Source organism: Bubalus bubalis, chromosome 12, assembly GCF_019923935.1.
Source record: "Bubalus bubalis isolate 160015118507 breed Murrah chromosome 12, NDDB_SH_1, whole genome shotgun sequence".
In the NCBI taxonomy this organism is placed as follows: domain Eukaryota; kingdom Metazoa; phylum Chordata; class Mammalia; order Artiodactyla; family Bovidae; genus Bubalus; species Bubalus bubalis.
In genome coordinates this window covers 61,681,733-61,697,991 of record NC_059168.1, presented here as the reverse complement: position 1 = coordinate 61,697,991, position 16,259 = coordinate 61,681,733, and the positions used below count along the sequence as shown (strand labels likewise).

Sequence of the window (16,259 nt, the reverse complement as noted above, 5' to 3'; positions counted from 1 at the left end):
AAGGAATATATTTACTGGGTGGAATTTCGGGCTGTGTTATAGACAGATGGTGAAACTGTTTGTGCAGAAGGTGGGGTGGGTAGGGGAAAGGGGAACCTAAAATTTCACCACATGGAAAGTTTCTATAATCAGAGGTTTTTCTCTGGGTTGTGCAGACTGTGAAGCCAAAAGGGGAGAATCATACAGAAGAGTTCTCAAAGGGAAAAAACTGGAAGAACTATACTTAGAAAAATGTGATGGTGAGTTCATTTCTCTTTAGGGTATTAACTGTTTTCTTTTCCTTTGACTCTTTTACTTTTTTTTTTTAAGCAATTGCAGCTTAATAATTTTCTTCACTGTATGAGAAACAAATTTCCGAGGTGAATCTGAATCCTGTGTGCCTTAGTCTGGATCATTTGTTTCATTTCAACATGAGAGATGTCTGAAAAGTGTTATCAGTGGAAGAACATAATCAATCATTCATAGACTGGTACTCAGTTACTTTGATATAAAGGTAATTCTTTTATATATAAAAGTGTTGTTTTATATCAAAAATTTACATATAAAAGTTTTGATATAAAGGTGTTATAAGTCTTATCTCAATAAGTAATTTAGTAAATTAAAACCAAAAAACAAGTGAAGTGCCATTCCCAACCACAGGCATAAAACAAGGCCAGGGAGCCAGAGGAGAGAGTTGCATGGCTACTGCAGCTTTCAAATTAGAGCAGATTAGAAACAAGGAGGAAGGAATGGCCTCCTTGATCCGAACCAAAGTATAGGTGTTCTGTTTAGAAAGAATGTGAATACAGATAAAAGTGTATGAATCCATGAACACTATGATAACTTCCAACACTTCTCTCAGTTTCTCCAGTTATTAAAATAAAATGAGAATTAACACCCTCTTTCCTCCATACCCACACCATTCATACATGTGGAACATATGACTTTAGGTTAGAGAAATCACTGATTTTTTTTTTTCTTTAGAACATTATGAAGTTCTAAAGTTCTGAAGGACAACATTAGAAGTTGTCCCTGCTGTCAAGTGGCCTATTACACTTTAATTGAGAATACCCTCTGTTCCTTAGGAGATATGACTTTTCTACCCAAGTATTTTTAGAGAGATTTTTAAGTCACAAAGAGTGATGAAACAGTGAATCCATTTTTAAACTTAGTTTTCCATGGTATTAAATTTGTTAAGACAAATATGCCACATAGACAATCAGTTTTTACCTTTAAGCAGCTCATGACTTTTAAAAAATGCTTTTAATATCACAAGGTCTACGATGTAATCTCCCTAATAAGATCACTTGATATCATGTTGCTCAAATGTGCACATGACCTTTCAAATAGAATTCCATCTCTTAATGCCAAAACTGTCACACAAGTAGTCATAACTTGGGGTTAAATTTCATATACATTATCTGAGAAGTCTACATACTGCTAACAAAAATTTTTCAAAAACCCTTTCATTCTCTTGTTTCCAGATATATCTTGATATATTTTTCTCTTAAATTGCAGTATCTACAAAGCCTTTTAGAATCTAAAGTTTAGATAATGTCACAAACTATTCAAAGGAATTAGTAAGTCTTTCCAGCAGCTGTTCTTCCATTTCCCTTGGCAGCATCAGGTGGCAGGCACAGGCAGTACCCAAATCCATTTAATGTTAGGTGTGAGTCTGAGAGAACATAGATGACCTTACTGGAGTAGTAGGTCTGATGCTCTGAGGAATGATCAAGTAGTGGAGTCATACACTGACTGCCCATATCATCCTTGCACCAAGCTTCATTTGATGTATAGTCTGAATTTTTTTTTTTTTTTGAGATAACAGTTTGCAGGAAGAGAGAACAGCTCAGGATGAAAGTCCTAATGTTGGACAGATCTAGATTCAGATTCTGGTTCATTACATCAGCTCCTTCAAAGCCCTGTTTACTTGTCTGTAACATGAAAATACAAACAATACCGATTCCACAGGGTTGTTTGAGAATGCAAAGGACAACCTATAAACAGCTTATCTGGCATAAAAATAGAAGCTCAAGATGTGTTAGTCCTTTTCTTCACATTTGTCTGGGTCATGCTGGTCTTCCTTAATGAATATACAGTTCATGTTCAATTATAGCCTTCTGAGATTCTTTACAGTCTAGTTTATGAGATGCAATTGATAACACTATGCTCTATGTGGTTAATTTAAGGAGTGAGTATAGAGTTTCCCTGGTGCTGCTTGGTATATTACACAGATATTCTGCAAGTTCATGGTTGTGTCATTGTGCAGAGCATACAATACACAATCCATCAACATTTTTATGTCATTTTGTATGGGTCTTTTTTGTTAGTTACCACTGCTCTGGAGTTTTGTGCTCATGATCTAAAGATAATCTCACTAGAATTTTGCAGATAAAAAAAGAAGCCTCATAGCAATAACAGGCTACATAAAACAGATTGAACAAGACTAGACTTTTAATGCAAACTCCTTCCACAGTTAAGAGGATATAGATCAGGCAGGTTACCATAATCTCTGATGCGACCACACCATAATGGTCCTTTGGACCTATTCCAGAATGAAGTAGGAAGGTCAGACCTATTTAACAACAACAACAACAAAAAACTAGTTCACCCTATAATGCTCAGCAAGCATCGTCTACAGTTTACATGGCCCTTTAATTAAGGGGACCACTAAAATGACAAACTGAAATACAGATGTTGAAGTAGAAACTGACCTTCCTTCCTTTCTTTCCATTTTATCTTTTTACACAAAGTAACAAGTTACTGACAAAAACACACATTATGATAGGATGAACTATCAGAGATTGAGGCGACTAGTATTGCTGGATATGCAATCAAAAAATTCCTCTAGGCTTAGCCAAGAGTTAGCTATCAGGAGTGAGACTAGCCCAATCTCTAAATTATGCCTGAAATGTGATGGAAAATTTATATTAGGTTCATATTTCATATCATTCAGTTTGCATTTCTTTTGTTAAAATTTAACTGGTGATTTTTTAATAACCACTAACTGTTGTGTGATCCAATTGTAATAACATCTTTTTATCCTTCTGTTTGTCTAACCTATCTGTAGATAGGCATAGAGAGATGTCTAGAATAATATTCACTGATTATTAGTGATGGTTAGCAATGGTTAATTTCTGAGTGATAAGAGGAAGCAAACTTTTGCTTTACTTGTTATACTTTTCTAAATTGCTTGAATTTTTTAAAAATGAGTATATATCTTTTTAAAAAAATTTGAAGCTTTTATACTTTTAAAAAATAAAATCATCCAAATTAATGATTTTCTGCTTATCCAGCTGCTGGTTAAAAATGACAAATATGGAATGAGAAGTTACATTGTTAAGCTGTACAGTATTAAGAAAGGTGTAAATATTGTAATTACCAGGTGAACCAACAAAATTTAAGATGCAAAGTATCAAAGTCAGAAATCACTGGGTCAAAGAAAGAAATAAACGAACAAAGGAAAGAAATTAACACTAAGCATGGGAAATACATAATATCTTGATTTTGCTAAGGCTAATTCCTGCTCAGTTGAACAATTAATAAAACATTTAGTGTGTTATAACACTTGGCTACCAGAGATTCTGGGGAGAAAACCAGCCTTGGAAAAAAAAAAAGGTCCCAGGAACCTGACACTGGTCCTTGATAGTGACACAAAAAATGTCTTTTATTTGTGCTTTATCTCAGTGTTTTTGAGGGAGACTTACAGCATAATGAGAGGAGCTGAATGATATTAGAAACTTTGTTACAGATCATTAGAGTCAACCTTTGGCCAGAAACTACCAACATTCTTCCCTGTGGGCAGACATTATCCAGAAATCACTGAGGTTATAGAGTGAGGTCTTGAACTTCTTGCTGCTGCTGCTGCTGCTAAGTCACTTCAGTCGTGTCCGACTCTGTGCGACCCCATAGACAGCAGCCCACCAGGCTCCCCCATCCCTGGGATTCTCCAGGCAAGAACACTGGAGTGGGTTGCCATCTCCTTCTCCAATGCATGAAAGTGAAAAGTGAAAGTGAAAGTGAAGTCGTGTCCAACTCTTAGCGACCCCATGGACTGCAGCCTACCAGGTTCCTCCATCCATGGGGTTTTCCAGGCAAGAGTACTGGAGTGGGGTGCCATTGCCTTCTTACTGCATTACTAAAATTGTGATTCTAAAAGAGCATCACTCGAAGGAAGAGTTACTACAAACAACAGCACCCAGTGAAGAAATGCAAAGTACTATTGGTTATACCTTTAGATTACAGCTTGGCAGGAAAAAAATTTACTTAGGTAGCAAATTCACTAATTTAGGGTATCTATGTACAAATTGGTTGTGAAACCCATTCATTTATTAAAGACAGATTCATGTCTCAATTTCTTGAAAGTGATAGAAATTGTACAGTAAACTTAATATGTGTGAAAATGGAGATACCAGTGTCTTAAATCCAAGCAAACCTTTTTTTAAAGTGTCAGTGAAATCCAAAGGGCTGGTGAGAATGTAGAGAAATTGGAACTCTGGTACACTTCTAGAGGGAGTATGAATTTGTACAACCATTTTGGAAAACCAGAAATATCTCCTAAAGCTGACCATACACATACCCTATGACCCAGCCATTCTACTCCTCAGTTCAGTTCAGTTCAGTTGCTCAGTCGTGTCCTACTCTTTGCGACCCCATGAATCGCAGCACGCCAGGCCTCCCTGTCCATCACCAACTCCCGGAGTTCACTCAGACTCAGACTCACGTTCATCGAGTCAGTGATGCCATCCAGCCATCTCATCCTCTGTCGTCCCCTTCTCCTCCTGCCCACAATCCCTCCCAGCATCAGAGTCTTTTCCAATGAGTCAACTCTTCGCATGAGGTGGCCAAAGTACTGGAGTTTCAGCTTTAGCATCATTCCTTCCAAATAAATCCCAGGGCTGATCTCCTTCAGAATGGACTGGTTGGATCTCCTTGCAGTCCAAGGGACTCTCAAGAGTCTTCTCCAACACCGCACTTCAAAAGCATCAATTCTTCAGTGCTCAGCTTTCTTCACAGTGCAACTCTCACATCCATACATGACCACAGGAAAAACCATAGCCTTGACTAGACAGACCTTTGTTGGCAAAGTAATGTCTCTGCTTTTCAATATGCTATCTAGGTTGGTCATAACTTTTCTTCCAAGGAGTAAGCGTCTTTTAATTTCATGGCTGCAGTCACCATCTGCAGTGATTTTGGAGCCCAAGAAAATAAAGTCTGACACTGTTTCCACTGTTTCCCCATCTATTTCCCATGAAGTGATGGGACCAGATGCCATGATCTTAGTTTTCTGAATGTTGAGCTTTAAGCCAACTTTTTCACTCTCCACTTTCACTTTTATCAAGAGGCTCTTTAGTTCCTCTTCACTTTCTGCCATAAGGGTGGTGTCATCTGCATATCTGAGATTATTGATACTTCTCCGGGCAGTCTTGATTCCAGCTTGTGCTTCTTCCAGCCCAGCGTTTCTCCTGATGTACTCTGCGTATAAGTTAAATAAGCAGGGTGACAATATACAGCCTTGACGTACTCATTTTCCTATTTGGAACCAGTCTGTTGTTCCATGTCCAGTTCTAACTGTTGCTTCCTGACCTGCGTATAGGTTTCTTAAGAGGCAGATCAGGTGGTCTGGTATTCCCATCTCTTTCAGAATTTTCCACAGTTTATTGTGATCCACACAGTCAAAAGCTTTGGCATAGTCAATAAAGCCAAAATAGATGTTTTTCTGGAACTCTTTTGCTTTTTCGATGATCCAGCAGATGTTGGCAATTTGCTCTCTGGTTCCTCTGCCTTTTCTAAAACCAGCTTGAACATCTGGAAGTTCACGGTTCATGTATTGCTGAAGCCTGGCTAGGTATACACTTAACAGAAATGCCTATGTATGTATAGCAAATGACATATAAGCTTGTGTATAGCAGCACTTTTTCTAATGGCCTCAAAATGTAAATGATCCAAGTGCTCAGCAACAGTAGAATGAATAAGCAGTAGTATGGTCACACAATTGAATACTGTATTGGAGAGAATGAACAAACTCGATACACCAGTGTGAGTGAATCTCATAAACATAATGTTGATCAAAAGAAGCCACACGCAATGTAGTATATAATGAGTCTATTTGCATAAATTGAGAGAATAGGCAAAACAAATCTGTGATGTTAAAAGTCTGGATAGTGGTTATCCTTGGGGTTAAAATTGTGAGAGGAGCATGAGGGAGATTTCTGGGGGTTGATGATGTTCTGTTTCTTGCTCTGGGTACTGGTTAGACATGTCTGTTTAATTTGTGAAAATTGAATGACTGTTACACTTAAAGTGTATGTGCTATTCTGTTTATTTGTTGTATTTCAGTAAAAAGTTAAACAACAAAAATATAAAAATATTCATTTTTTATGATAGGTTTAAATTTGTAAGTCTGTAGCTATGAATATCATCAGTATTTTTCATTTAGGAAGTATTTGGTCTTTGACCAAAGTACAGGTTAGAAATTCAAATGTACATATGCTTGAAACGTTACCATTTATTTTTTAAAGTGATAGTATTGAACATAAATAGACAAAAATTGAATTGCTTTTTCATTTGTCATAAGCAATCTGGGCTTTTTCATTTTCCATTTCTGTATTTAGCTAATATCAAGCATATTTACGTACATGGACGAAAAGGTGATGGTAATCGCAAGAATAATCAAGTGTCAGTAGTAGCCATAATGAAAAATAAGGACCTGTGTAATAGAAACACCATTTACTGAACATTTTGTTGTAATGTTATAATATTGTAGTATTATAAGCCAAAAGTTATAAGTGAAACAAATTGAGTAATACAGTCATCTCCATGAATTTTCACCTGAATTATTGAGACTCAGCTTGTTGCCAAAACTGGGCCTATGTTCACCAGTGCCGAATAGAAACATGGAGACAAGAGTTTTTGGTGAAGTAAAAAAAAGAATAGTTTTTTTTTTTTATTGCTTTGCCAGGCAAAGGGGGCCACAGTGGGCTAATGCCCTCAAAACCATGTGACCCACCCTGGAGGACGTAGTCAGGATTTTTATAGTATGTGATCAGCTTGTGGACAATTCTTAGATTGGTTGGCATCAAGGTGAAGTTTCAAGCATCATCAATTTCTGGTTTAAGCCAGTCTAGGGCTATATTCTTGTGGTCAGCAGTTTTCATCTAGAGGGGGCTGCTTCCTATAAAAACAATCTAGGAATGTGTGTCAAGCCTTTATCTTTGTCTTTCAGGGAACTGGGAGTTCGGTGATTCTGCTAGGTGGCAGAAATATATAGTCTAAATTGTTAACAGTTCCCAGCCCAACAGCAATTCTTTGTTTCTACATCTTTCATTTCCCAATCATTGGCTCTTGAGTTAGCATTTTACTTCAACAGACAAGGATACAGGGCCTTGTACACGATTTCAAGCTTTCAAACTCAAAAGCCAAATGGGTAACTTGAATAAGTGAAGTAGGCCAGACAAAATATAGTGGACTCTAGTGATGGAGTCTGGGAAAACCAGAGAACCCCCAAAAAGTGGTTCTCAGAGTATGTCCCCAGACCAGAAATGCATCAGAGACTAAGTAGAAATTCAAATTATCAGACCCTAACCCAGATATACTGAATCAGAAACTGGGGGTGGAGCCCAGCACTCTTTTAACAAGATTAATTCTGACACATGCGTATATATGAGAACAATTGATTTAGAGTATTCTAGTTCAAATACTTAAAAAATCATGTAGGCTTAAAAAAATCATCTGGCCAGATTTGGCTGCAGGCTACCAATTCATAACATCTGATGAGAATCATATAAGACATAAATTTTGTATGTCACTTCTGTAATTCCCTTTTCTAAGACAAAGAAAGAATGCTTGAATGCATGATACAGGATGCTCAGGGCTGGTGCACTGTGATGACCCAGAGGGATGGTATGGGGAGGGAGGTGGGAGGGGGGCTCAGGATGGGGAACATGTGTACACCTGTGGCGGATTCATCTTGATGTATGGCAAAACCAGTACAATATTGTAAAGTAATTAGCCTCCAATTAAAATAAATAAATTTATATTAAAAGAAGAATGCTTGAAAGTAAGTTTTCTCCCCCCAGGATTCAGGCATATCTGGGCATTCCTGGGGTCTGGTGGAGGTGGGCCCTCTGAAGTTCTATTTATAGAATTGCCTCCCAAAAAGAATGAAGCCAATAAAAGAGAGAATCAAGTTACAGAGGTTGCATCAAGGGCAGCAGATGGAGTTGAGGACAACAGATTGTTTGCAGCCCAGCCTGGTGGACTCACTCATATTTTTCAACAAATAGCTATTGAACAGCCTGTCCCTGAGCCCTGTGGCCCCAACATGGCAGTTTTATAAAATCTAGTAAGAACTAATGGAGCTGAGTTTTTGTTTGTTTGTCTGTTAGTTTTATTTGGCTAATCTTAGGACACAGAGAGTGCACCTATCAGTCTTATGAATACTGGTGCCAGAATCATCAATACTTCCAATGCCTTGAGCCCGGACTTCAGGCTTTCAGACCTCCTTGCACACAGTGGCAGTGCCTTCGGTGGGCAGTGGTGACAAAGCTTGGAAGGTTGGCAGCAGTTGCTTTTATTGGGCAAGGAGAACTGGGAACACCTTTTGGCAGCCTAGGGAACTAGCACACATGAGCACACATGAGACATCCCTGGGCACCCTGATTTAGGGGTAATAGAGGTTGAACCCTCTAGCAGAGGTAAGGAAATGCTATTTTATAGCTATGGCTCTTACTATGTGTAACTTATGTTACACATAGAAGAACACCCAGTCCTTAATGGAATCTATGGTTTTTTTTATTTTCTTTTTTGCTGCTGCTGCTGCTGCTAAGTCGCTTCAGTCGTGTCCAACTCTGTGCGACCCCATAGACGGCAGCCCACCAGGCTCCCCCGTCCCTGGGATTCTCCAGGCAAGAACACTGGAGTCGGTTGCCATTTCCTTCTCCAGTGCATGAAAGTGAAAAGTGAAAGTGAAGTCGTGTCCAACTCTTAGCGACCCCATGGACTGCAGCCTACTAGGCTCCTCCATCCATGGGATTTTCCAGGCAAGAGTACTGGAGTGGGGTACCATTGCCTTCTCCGATTTTCTTTTTTGACTGGGCAACATTTAAAGAAACTACGTGTTGCTTCTTGTAATAAGGTTAAAATATGTGCTTGCAGTGAACATAGTAGACTTAAAGATCAAATCTCAAACATTTGGTTTTCTTTTTTAAAATAAAAAGCAGCAAGATTATTATAGGCTTTGGGACATAAGGTTTGAAAAATCACAGGACACATTACTAATTTTTTTCTCTCTCTCAAAACATCCCTATAAAATGAAACAACATTGCTGATGAGCTGTTTTTTTTGGCACTAACAAGCATCTTATTGGAAAGGGAAAAAACTTTGGAAACAGCCACTCCCTTCTTGCCAGAATTTTGAGAGATTGATGCCCCTTTTCTTCATGTGTGCAATGCCTATAGGCTGCAGATTTACAGTTATTTCCTGAAATCCCAAAATAAATTCTATTAAAAACATATTTGTTATATTCCATGGAAAATGTTTGAAGTTTGGAGACCACAAGTCTCTGTAAGACATAAGGAATTCGCCTAAGTAACCAGTATTTTCCAGAGAGTCAAGTAATTGCTATAATACACTTAATTCAGTGTTTTACGATACCTAATGAGCGAGGTGTGTGGTATGTCAATATTCCAACCAGATAGTAATACCTTGCTGTTTATTTATGTAAAAAAAATCTACCTTGCAGATTTCTAGTTTTCTGGTACAGCAATGTTTTGTGTTTTTGTTTTTTTTTTTTCCTTCCTTGCTTGCTATTTGTTTGAAATCCATGTTCTAAGCCCAAGCAAATTAAGAGAGTTATTTTATTTTGATACCTCAGTTCTAGCCAATCCAGAGTATCCACAGTGGAATATGAGTTAGGGGGTGGGACAGGGTTCAGGAGACTGGAGTTCTACCAGCCATGTTTCCCTGGACAAGTCAGTTCCCGCTTTGGGGCTCTGTTTCACTTTTAGTAAAGTTGGAGGTGGAGCAAACTGGCCCAGAGTTCTGTGATTCAAGAGTTCTGTGTCTAGTGTACTGCATTCCTTAACCTCTGGGGATTATTAGAGCTCTCCCTGAAGAGTCCTAATAACAGATTCAGTATTTGAAGGAAGAAGATTCACCTTGAAGGGACACTCAGAGGCTATTGATATTTCATATTAATTTTTTTTAGAGAGAGATCTGGGGGAACTTTCTACGTACCTTTGGATACAAGTGACTAGTATTGTTACCAATCAATCAAAGGCTTGTTTCTATATTAACTCAATAGAACTTAGTTTCCTGGAGTACAAATTAACACAGAATATGAAACATTTATTTGATTCTGTTTTTATAATCTTTATTTCCTCCATGCTTCTCCTTCTGATTCTCACCTGGCTTCTTCCCTCTAACCCTTTTTACACATGATTTTATACTTGCATTATCAGCTTAATCCCAAGTACAGCTCTTCTCATGTTACTTTTCTGCTTGAAAACTATTAAAAGCTATCAAGTTTTCTGTTTACTTAAATTCAAACTCCTCATGGCACACAAAGTCTTATATTCTCTAACCCAGTGCAGCTTCCCATCCTGTGGCCTGTTACTCCTTTTACCACAGCCGTCCACGCTCCCTGCTCTTTCCTTACATGCCCAGAAATGTTCTGGCTCTCTGCCTTTGTCCCATTGATTCTTGCTTCCTGTTTTTACTCGTTCACATTCTACATGTTCTTAAAGTTTAAGGCCAGGATTCTGCTACCAGCTTTACTTGATCTCTTCTAAATGTAGGTAGCCTCTTTTTTTCTCTGAACTCCTGTGGCAACTTATCTATATCTCTCTCATATCAGTTATCACTTTCTACTTTATATTACAGATATTTATGTTCATATCTATTTTCCTCATAGATAATTGGCTTTATGAAGTCAGAAACAAAGTCTGCCCCACATTTGTATCACTTAAAGTACCTGGTACATAATAGTTCCTCCACAAATGTTTGTTTGATGAATAAAATATATCACAGATACCATGGGAAATTTCTCCATTTATCTATTAGCTATCTATCTATCCTATAATTTCCCAGCCTATTTCTGGTTTCAATGAGGAAAGTCAGAAAAAAAAAAAGAAAAATAAGAAAGTTATAACAACTTAAACCACAGATTTAGCATCTTATTAATATCTAGTTCCCTTCTTTTGAGCATTGTGCTGTAGTCAGCTTTCAAAAGTGGTTTAGGTTCACTTGAGTTTATGTACTATGATGTCCAAATGTTTATTAAAGCTGATGCAACTCTATGAAAAAGATCAACATTAACTCTGTAGACAAATTTTAGTCTGGTGAGGTGAAGAATTCACTTGAGGCATTGCTACATGTGAGGCATTGAGAAAAGTTGAGGCCTTGTTTTCCTTTTGGGGAGGGAATGGGGGGCAAAGAATAGCCATTCAATGGAAAGTATGCACCTAGATGAGAACATACAGTTAGATGACTTGCCAGGGGGCTCAAGATATATATATATAAATACATATATAAAGTGGTTATATATTTATATATGGGGCTTCCCAGATGGCTCTAGTGGTAAATAACCCACCTGCCAATGCAGGAGACATAAGAGATGTGGGTTCGATTCCTGAGTCAGGAAGATCTCTTGGAGGAGGGCATGGCAACCCACTCCAGTATTCTTGCCTGGAGAATCCCATGGACAGAGGAGCCTGGTGGGCTACAGTCCATAAGGGTCTCAAAGAGTCAGACATGCACTGGAGGCAGATTATTTACCATCTGAGCTACATCTTTAGTGCTATCATATTCTTCTTTATGTCCCATTGATTTTTGTTGTTGTTCAACACCTGTTTATATTGCTCACATTCTTTTTTTTTTTTTTTTTTTGCCAAATGATGCCATTATGGCTAGAATTGCATAATAACACCTCCTTTTCATATCTTTCCCTGAAGTCTCTTGGATTTAGCTGGCACTTCCTTGTGAGAGGATCTACACACCATAACATCAGAAAGACCTGTGATCACATGAAGCCTCCCTTCTTTCCTCATTTTTTCCTGGAGAGTGGAGATTGTGTTCATGTGCCAATGTAACCTCCTTATCCTATTTTAGCAGTTTACCTGGCACTTTCCTGCTCTTTGTAGTCCTAGGAGATCATCATTGATTCATGCCCAGGACTTTATCTAAGTATAGCAAATAGTCTTCCTACAACCTCCTTTTGATATCTTAACCCTTCTCTCTCTCTTGGTCCTCTTCCTTACCTGGTTCCATTTGATTACACACCTGAATTCTTCATTGGACTGCAAACTCTTTTGAAGACAAACACTAGAAGGTATTTTTGCTACCTTCGTCATCCTAAGGCTGCAGCACAGCTGAAAAGGCAGTAACAGCCATGCCCTGGGGCTCTGAGCTAAGCCAGCAGAAGCAGACTTGGACCTTTGAGCCCCAGAAAGAGGGGAAGCAGGACTATAAGCTGTTGCTTACTATGATTTGCTTGGAGAAAAAGCCCAAGAAAAGATGACCTTGTGGAGATCCTGTCTCCAGCAAACCAGGAGAACAAGAAGACAGAACCTATCACATCACTTCCATCCTACCCAGGTCACCTTGATGGGATTGGAGCTTTCTCCTCAGTCACTTTTCAGTTTCAGTTTGGCTTTGGACCTGTGTTCTTCATGCTAAGAATGTTATGACGCTTCAGACCTGTCCTTCACACTGAAGACCTGGGAAGAGGAGGAGCTGGAAGGGGAGGATAAGGAGGGAGGGAGGAGGAGAATAATGATGATATAGAGGTATCCCTGGACCCTGGGTTGATTCCTGGGTTGGGTAGGTCCACTGGAGAAGGGATAGGCTACCCACTCCAGTATTCTTGGGCTTCCCTTGTGGCTCAGCTGGTAAAAGAATCCGTCTGCAATGAGGGAGACTTGGGTTGGGAAGATCCCCTGGAGAAGGGAAAAGCTACCCACTACAGTATTCTGGCCTGGAGAATTCCATGGACTGTATAGTCCATGGGGTGGCAAAGAGTTGGACACAACTGGTTGACTTTCACCTTCAGAAGTATCCCTAGAGGAGTGGACCCTTGTCAAACAAGAGACTAGTGCTGCATAAACAGACGAATTGCTAAGGAAAAAAGGTGGAGAAAGAAGAGAAACAGTGACACCCAGTTTTAAAGACGAGAGCCCTGTGAGAAAAGCCAAACCTACATTTAGACCTAAGAAGCTGGAATCCAAGAAACGAGGAGCCAGAAGTGACTTGGCTGCAGTAACTGAGGATCTGCGAGTCGGCCTTTCTCAGGGTATGCTGCAAACTCAGGGTGCCCCTTACACCAGTCCCCCTCCATCTATGTCTGAAGATGGTGGAAGTGTTGTGAGAGGTGCAATTCAAGAGCCCCTCACCCCCAACTGTCTAGTTTCAGCAGCACCTGGAGAAAAGAGCCCTGACCCCAGGGCCACAATAAAGTTTGCTTTGCCTGGAAAATTTGTTATAAAAGTATCCAGCACTTAGAACAATACATTATACTTGATAATGTTTCAGCAAAATATTCCTTAAATAAGAGTTTTAAAAATACATAGTTTCTTTTAAGTTCTTACTTTGTGCCATACCACTGGAATTTTTGCTTTACTCCCTCTCTTTTGCCAGTTTTTCTATCTGTATTATTGTGGGTACAGAGTTGCCTTTTGAAAATGTCTTGAATCTAGTTAGAGGTTATGGTTTCTCACCCCAGTGAATGTGCTAAGTGCAACTGAATTGTACACTTTTCAAAAAGTTAATGATTAATTTCTGTTATGTGAATTTCACCTCAGTTTAAAAAAAAACAAAAACAAATTTCATTACTTGAGTTAGGAACACAAAGAACCACCAGTTTATCAAGTCTCATTCTTGTCTTTTAAAATGCTGCTAGGGACTTCCCTGGTGGTTCAGTGGATAAGAGTTCACCTTGCAATGGTGTTTAGGTGTGGGTTTGATCTCTGGTCAAAGAGCTAGGATCCCACATGCCTCGCAGCCATAAAAACAAAACATGGAACAGAAGCAATATTGTGACAAATTCAATAAAGACTTCAAAATATTTTAAAAAAATTAAGTCGAAAGAAACAAAAATTATTGCTAATTCTTCTCTTCCACAGACTTGGCTCTTTCACCTTTCTCTCACATACCACTGAAAATAACAGTGAAAGGGTGGTCCAGGCAACTGTCTAAAGGCTTTGTAGGACTCAGCAGTGAGGTCATCAGCATTTGGTCACAGTTTATTCTCTAGCTATCATTCCTACTAGTAAGTCATTTTTGCTCATATAATGACACTCTTATTCATGCCCATTTTTTTCTTTCTTTGTCTCAGTATCTTTTTTTGCTTTTGAATCAGTTCCCTAAAGAATGTTGTCATCTGTCTCTTGGAGACTTTTTAAGAAGATACAACTCATAGAAGACTTCAATCATTATGGGATTTCTTATTCTTGATACACATCTGACCATTTCTTCCCATTTTAATTTTTGTTGGGGAGAGATAGAAAGTAAGTCTTTGGAAATTGAAGAGAGAAAAGTTTTCCTTCCTATGAGTTTTTAGAGTCAGACAGCCTGAGGTCAGATTCACATACTATCTGTGGGATCTTAGGTCTGTCATTTGGGCTAGTCTGTTTCCTAATGTGAAAACTTGAGGCAAAAATAATATCCTCCTGCTAGGGTCCTTGAGAAGGTTGAATCTGATAATACATATAAATGTCCATTTGGAGCACACACGTGCGTGTGTACAGGTCTCTGTGTGCATACTTATTCTTTTTCTAGTTCTCTCCTACTATCAGAAACTACTCCGTCTTCTTTATTAAAAACACTGAGTGACAATTGCTTTTATCTTCTCTCTGCCCAGAGCATTGGTTCTTTCTCCCATCCCCAGGATGTATAAACAAATGCCAGTCAAGGAAGCACCCAGTTGGAAAACTGAGCATGAACTATATTTGATGAATTTCAGACTTATAAGAAAAAAAAACCACAGGAGTAAGTATCAGACACAGGAAGAAAAGGAAAAGCAACCTGTATGTGATAAAACTTATAATTCCTCTTTGTAATCTTTATTTTTTGATAGGAAGTTTAGGGAACTTAAATATTGTGCCAAAATTTGGTTATAACTGCTGTGTCCCTTTAATCTGGAGGGGGAGGAGGGAAAGCCTTTAACTGTAGATGAAAATTATTCCACGTGTTAAAAAAATAGGAATTTGAGTAGCACAGTATTTCTGATTTGTTTTTAGCATGAAGGGGAAATTGACTGATATATTATCAGGAGACAGCAAGGTTCAGGGAAAGAGTTCTGGACTGGGGATCAGGAAATGTGGGTTATGGCCCTGCGACTAACTGAGTGACCTTGACAGGACACTTCTCCTGGCTGAGTCTGTTTATTCATCTGGAAAATGCAAGCTCTCAGTCAAAGCTCCCACCAGTCCCACCTTTATGAACTCAAGAACTGCTTTATACAGAACAACTCCACTCTCCAGGCATTTTTAAAATATTTTATCATTTTGTGTGATATATTATGAAATGGTTTTTAGGTTAAAAAAGAATTTTAGGTTAATATTTTAATAAAAATATAATAAAGATAATTTTAATAAAATCACTAATATATAACCAGGATCCTTTATTTCCTTTTGTGACAATATTGGATTAGAAAACAGAGTCATGTGTCAGTGTTTTATTTAGAATATATTTTTTCAAAGAAATACTTTATTTAGTAAAATATGGTATTATAGGGCTTCCCTGGTGGCTCAGACTGTGAAGAATCCGCTTGCAATGCAAGAGACCTGGGTTCGATTCCTGGGTTGGGAAGATCCTCTGGAGAAGGGAATGGCAACCCACTCCAGTATTCTTGCCTGGAGAATACCATGGACAGAAGAGCCTGGCAGGCTACAGTCCATAAAGTGGCAAAGAGTTGGACACGACAGAGCAACTAAGCATGCACGCACACATGGCATTATAATTGATTTTTACTTTGACTCTGATATTGAGGGGGAATACGTGAATTTGGATAGTATGGGGTCGACTCTTTGGGGGGTAGTATGCTGCTGCTACTAAGTTGCTTCAGTCGTGTCTGACTGTGTGACTCCAGAGACGGCAGCCCACCAGGCTCCCCCGTCCCTGGGATTCTCCAGGCAAGAGCACTGGAGTGGGTTGCCGTTTCCTTCTCCAATGCATGAAAGTGAAGAGTGAAAGTGAAGTCACTCAGTCGTGTCCGACTCTTTGCCACCCCATGGACTGCAGCCTACCAGACTCCTCCGTCCATGGGATTTTCCAGGCAAGAGTAC

At 38.9% G+C, this 16,259-nt stretch overlaps 1 protein-coding gene across 1 annotated transcript in view; it reads left to right on the top strand.

The window, feature by feature from the left end:
- Positions 1–219: 219 nt before the first annotated feature.
- Positions 220–16,259, top strand: part of LOC102389627 (WD repeat containing planar cell polarity effector) — a 454,572-nt gene continuing 438,532 nt past the window's right edge. The window contains exon 1 of the mRNA XM_045162259.1: positions 220–239. The gene's annotated coding sequence lies outside the window, so the exon portion shown is untranslated. The remainder of the gene's footprint in view (positions 240–16,259) is intronic.